Genomic DNA, 5,638 nt, shown 5'->3' with positions numbered 1-5,638 from the left:
ATGTATGTTATAATGTCGAGTGAAAATAATTCTTGCAGCTTTTTAAATTGACTTAAAAATACTTACATAGGTTATTAATTCTCATTTTCATTTAAACTGGAGCAAGTTTAACTCAACAAAACAAATCACATTTCTAACCACAAAATTTTATAAAGAAAGCAGATCTTCATTTATGTGTAATCTCAAACTTCTAAGGTCTGTTATATTCTTTTAAAAATATTTAGGAAAGTTTTAGGCCACAAGGTAAGTAGTCTTTATATTAATATCTTGGTAAAAATCATAGTATTTTGACTTATCCAGTTGTAGATCACTGTTGCACAATAGACTAATGTTTTCAAGTGCAACACTGAAATATAACACATGCAAGTATAAAATATCTCCAAGGATCCCTCTCTTCATTGCATACTAAAAATGTTTGGTTGATGGAGTCCTCTTCCTGGCTGGCGTGGGCCTCTTCATTGTCAATGACTTCTGTTTCAGAACTGCTGCTGGCAAAGTCTTCAAGGAATCCCAAAATCGGGGACCCTGCCCCCAACTTCAAAGCCACAGCTGTTGTGCCAGATGGTCAGTTCAAAGATATCAGCCTATCTGACTATAAAGGAAAATACGTTGTGCTCCTCTTTTACCCCTTGACTTCACCTTTGTCTGCCCCATGGAGATCATCGCTTTCAGTGATAGGGCAGAAGAATTTAAGAAACTCAACTGCCAAGTGATTGGTGCTTTTGTGGATTCTCACTTCTGTCACCTGGAGTGGCTCGACACACCTAAGAAACAAAGAGGGCGGGGACCCATCAACATTCCCTTGGCATCGGGCGCAAGTGCACGGGGGTTCAGAATCTTAAAGGCTGGTGAAGGCACCTGGCTCAGGGGCTGGTTTACTACGGATGATGAGGGCGCCCGTATGCGGATCACTGCACGTGACCTCCCTTCGGTCCCTCTGTGGATGAGACTCTGAGGCTAGTTCAGGCCTTCCAGTTCACTGACAAGCATGCGGAAGTCTGCCCAGCTGGCCGGAAGCCTGGCAGTGACACCATCAAGCCTGACATCCAAAGCGCAAAGAATATTTCTCCGAGCAGAAACGAGCACTGGGCCATGTTAGCGCTGGGCTGCAGTGGGCAGCCGTGAGAACAAAACCTCTTTTGTATTTTTTTCCATGCATAAAACACAAGACACAGACTTTAGATTCAGCCGAGACGTGTTGTCTTACGAGACAGGCCTTTCGTGCAGGGGGTGCGGAGGCCAGACCTCGTTCCCTGAGTGGGGATGGCTGAGCTGTGCCGGGGGGCCGCCGTCTGAGTCGCACGGTGTATCAGCAGAGGGAACCGGCCCCTGGTCTTTCGTAGTTTCTATTAAACTTGAACTGAGGGAAAAAAAAAATGTTCGATTAATATTGACCTATGGGAACTTACATAAAGTGACCAACACAGTGCGTTTGGGCAGAGAGGTACAAAGTGTTAAAATTAATGCAACTAGATATCCATCAACAGTATTTTCCACTTTTGTCAATCAAGTATGGAATGTAAATTGTATTCAAAACTCTTTGAAAAATGTTTGAAACCACAAAAGTGAAGATATTATCAATGTGAGATCAGTCCATTGTTAAAACATTCTCATAAAAAGGGAAAAATATTTTTTCTTCTTTTTTTCAATCTCAGAATATTACAGGAGTCCAAATATCTTTGAGTTAGTTCTGGAAAAGTCTTGAGAAAGTCTCGGGTATTCTGCAAGCAAGATAATCCCCCACTGGATTTAGTATTGTTTAGAATAATGTTTGTGCTAGTTTGCTAGAGACGCCATAACAAAATACCACAACTGGGGGATTGAAACGAGAAAAGCTTATTGCCTCACAATTTTGAACACCACGAGTCCAAGATCAAGGTGTCAGCAGGGTTGGCTCCCTTTGTCGTGATGGAGAGTCATTCTACGCCTCTTTCCTGGCGATCTTCGGTGTTCCTCGGTTTTTGCTGCGTCAACCTGATTTCTGCCTTTGTCCTCACACGGCACTCTCCCAGGTGTGTGTCTGCGCCCAAATTTCCCCTCTGTGTAAGGTGCCAGTCGCATTCGATTGGGGGCCGCTCTACTGCAATACGACCTCACCTTAACTGATCATACCTGCAATGACCCTACCCGCCAATTTTGAGGTATCGGCTGTTAGGACTTTACCGTATTAACCGTAGGGTTTCGCAGTTCAACCATAACAGTGTTCTCACTGCTCTAAAACCCCACTGAATAAGTGGAAAAGAATACATTTTCACCAAACTTAAGTCATAAACCAGAGTTTTAGGTTATTTATGGGCATAGGGTGGTGAGGAGCCACACAGAAGGACAGCAGGTGCTATGTCATTTTTATTTTATCTTCTAATGTTGGACAGGGAATATCTTTCTTGTTATTTAAGCATCAAGCCTCTCCACTTTTTTACTTTTCACTGTGAGTATTCCACATGAATTCTCCTTCAGCTAAGTAATACTATAGCATTATTTTTGAGAATAGGAAAATAAATAAATGAATAAACATAAACCATGAAACAAAAGTAAAACTTAAATTCTACAAATTCTCATGGAAATCTCTTTGCACTGCACTTTGGTGAACACTGAATCTTCATTACACTGAATGTTTTATTACCTGGAGACTTTAGTGCATTGTATTAGCTTTTCCTTATTTTGGTCTAGATAGAGGTTAGGAGACATAAAACACTGGCTTTGGACTACCAGTGAGAGAGCAGAATATGGTGCAAATGTAGAGAAGATACATAGAGTATGTCATGGACTAAATGTGTCTCCAAAATTCACACGTTGAAGCACTCACCCCCGATGTAATGGCATTAGGAGGTGAAGCTTTTGGGAGGTGATTAGGTTTAGATAAAGTTATGAGGGTGGAGCCCGTGATTGGACTAGTGTCTTCAGTAAGAAGACAGAGACCCAGAGCTTTCTCTCTCCACCATGTGAGGATCAGCAAGAAGAAATGTCTGCAAGCCATGAGCAGGGTCCTCTCGGAGCTTAACCATATTGGAACCTTAGACTGCGGGAAATAAATGTCTGCTGTTTAAACCACTCAGTCTATGGTATTTGGTCACAGCATCCTGTCAGCAAAGAGTCCTGAGGTTCATAAATTTAGAGAGGAGAACTTTATTTCTAACAAAGGGTTGCACCCTGCAGGCGGGCCGTACTGCAGACTGGGAAGCCCAGCCCTGGCAGAAGCCAAACACAGGCATTGAGGGAGGGAATGGTGGAACAGCAATTTATGCCAAGTGGGTTGACTAAGTATAGTGCAGGTTACAGGAGGAGCTACAAATATTCATGAAGGGGGGTGCATGCATGCATGGGTGGCAAGCAAACATACATGCTATGTATGTCCCATGTTCACCATGGAGTGGAGACCTAACACTAAATGCATCAAAGTTAGGCTGTATACCTCACGAGGTGAAATGGATGATTCAGAGGTAGCCTGTGCTCGGCCTCTGTAAACTGGCCCCACCCAGCCCACGGTCAGTGGTCTCTTCTCAGACAGGAGTTGTGGTCAGGTCAGTCGTTGTGTGGAAACCACGAAAAAGGGGGGCAGACAACTGGTAAAAATCAGCAGTGACTGGTTTTTGTTTAACTCTAGGGAGAGAAAGTCTAACAGTTGTTAGGGAGGGAGGGAGTACAAGGCATGTCTGATTTCTCATCCTGTCATGGCCAGGAACTCAGTTTTTAAGGTTTCTTTTGGGTTGCTTTGGCCAAGAGGGGTTCTGTTCAGGCATTGTGTGTGTGTGTGGGGGGGGAGCTGGGGCATTAGGACTTTACTTTAATTTTTTCAGTCTCAAACTAAGACAGAGTCATACTTTAAATATAACACCATGAACCTAAGCTTTACTCATATACTGAAGAATGTTTCTGAGAGGTGTTCTTTATGTTCACCACACATAATTGTTATTTGTAAAGTGCATGCAATAGAACAGAAGCTCAGCTGAAGGCCCCCAGGTGACTTTGGAGTCTCATGTTGGAGATAATGACATCGGGGCACAGTGTCAACCTAAAGAAATATACTTGAGAACATCATCTCCAAATGTGCTGGGTTTACTCAGGAATAGGAACGAGGATTATAGTCTGGAATGCATGAAATGACAAGCCACTAGTGCAGTCAGTGAGGGAAGGGTAAAGAGGGGCTTTCATTAGCAAAAAGAGATTTATATAAGCTGCTTAGAGTTCACAGGTTGTGGAGGTTGAGAGCCAGAGTTGTCAGTTCATTGGTGGAGACACCATCACTGAGCGAGACTTCTCCCTAGAACATCCCAGCTGAACTGCTGGAGCCCTGAAGACTGTCCACTGACACACCTCGTCAAAGCAGGACACGTGCGAAGTGTGGGACAGTGTTTTCAGAAAGTCCTTGGAGACAGATTTTACCTCAGATGTGCCTCTTCTCCTTTGGTCTTCCGGGCCCTATTTCGTCTGTGTCTTCAAAAGTGATTCCATCCTGGTATCTGCAACTTCCACAGCAGCATAATGAACATTTCCTTCAAAGACACACACCTAGAATTGTTGACATTATGGCCATCGTTTTATCTTGTGCATTTACCTATAGTAATGTCTCATTTTATGTCCTGTGTGTATGATTTCTTAGGTAATTGTTTTAAGTTTCAAAATAGATGAGTTTACGTTTCCAGTTACGAGGAAAGAAGCCTGCATTAACAAATGGAAACCTGACTAACCAGGTGCAAATAACATTCGAATGATTAATTCTACAGTTAAAATAATTATTGCATAATTGTCAGGGTTTGGGTCGATAATCTTGTCTGTTCTCGGTTCTTGGTGTGCTCTTGGCCAAAGAATGACCAGGCACACCAAAAGCAAGGCAAGCACAAAAGAAGGTTGTTGAGGATAGAAAGATCGGATCACAGAGCAGGAGCAAGACATAGGTTCACAGAGGGAGAGCAAGATTCATTCCCCACAGACAAGGAACAGACCCCTTGTTGTGACAACAAGGCCTTGGTTATGGTGGGTCTTGTTTTACGGTCTCTGGATTGGGCCCTCCTCGTGGCTCAGACGTCACCAGGGAACCACTCTGATGGACAGTTGGGAGTAACATGACCGGAGTCTTGCTGTGCATGCAGATCTCCCACAAGCCCCTCTGAAGGCCTGTTGTTCTAGGTCGTTTTCCGGGCTGTATCATACCTGTGCCACTTGGCCTTGGGCTAGAGAGTCCTCCACATTCTTTTGCAGTTGGTGCGCTAAGTTCTGCTTGGCAGATTCGTGGGGTGTTCCCCCCTCCCCTAGGTGTGGCAGTAGCCCACCTTGTCCCCAGGAGGGGTTGGAGGTCCCTAGCTGTCTACCTAACATAATTATATGACTTAAAATGGACTACATTGCTTTTTATTAAGCCCATCAACAAACAAATGTCACAGCATCTTACCATGTGTAAATAAAACCTGGTATAACCTTTTCATCTGATTTATAGACAACTATATGGTTAGCATTTCATTTTAAGTACATCCATCATAGTTTATAGAACTAGCTTTTGGTGTCAACAGATGAAATCTGTAATGAGTTATGATCAGAAAAAGGAATACAGATGTACTGTACAGCAAGTTCTCCTCTCCTCATTAGTACAGCAGATGTTTGGGTGACAGTTTGAATGATGTCTTAGAGTTTATTCTAGATC

At 43.3% G+C, this 5,638-nt stretch overlaps 1 pseudogene; it reads left to right on the top strand.

The window, feature by feature from the left end:
- The first annotated feature begins 422 nt into the window (after window positions 1-422).
- Window positions 423-1,271, top strand: LOC105827109 (annotated as a pseudogene).
- The last annotated feature ends 4,367 nt before the right edge of the window (window positions 1,272-5,638 follow it).

The sequence above is a fragment of the Propithecus coquereli genome, unplaced genomic scaffold, assembly GCF_000956105.1.
Source record: "Propithecus coquereli isolate 6110/MARCELLA unplaced genomic scaffold, Pcoq_1.0 Scaffold97, whole genome shotgun sequence".
In the NCBI taxonomy this organism is placed as follows: Eukaryota; Metazoa; Chordata; class Mammalia; order Primates; family Indriidae; genus Propithecus; species Propithecus coquereli.
This window is presented reverse-complemented; position numbering and strand designations above follow the sequence as displayed.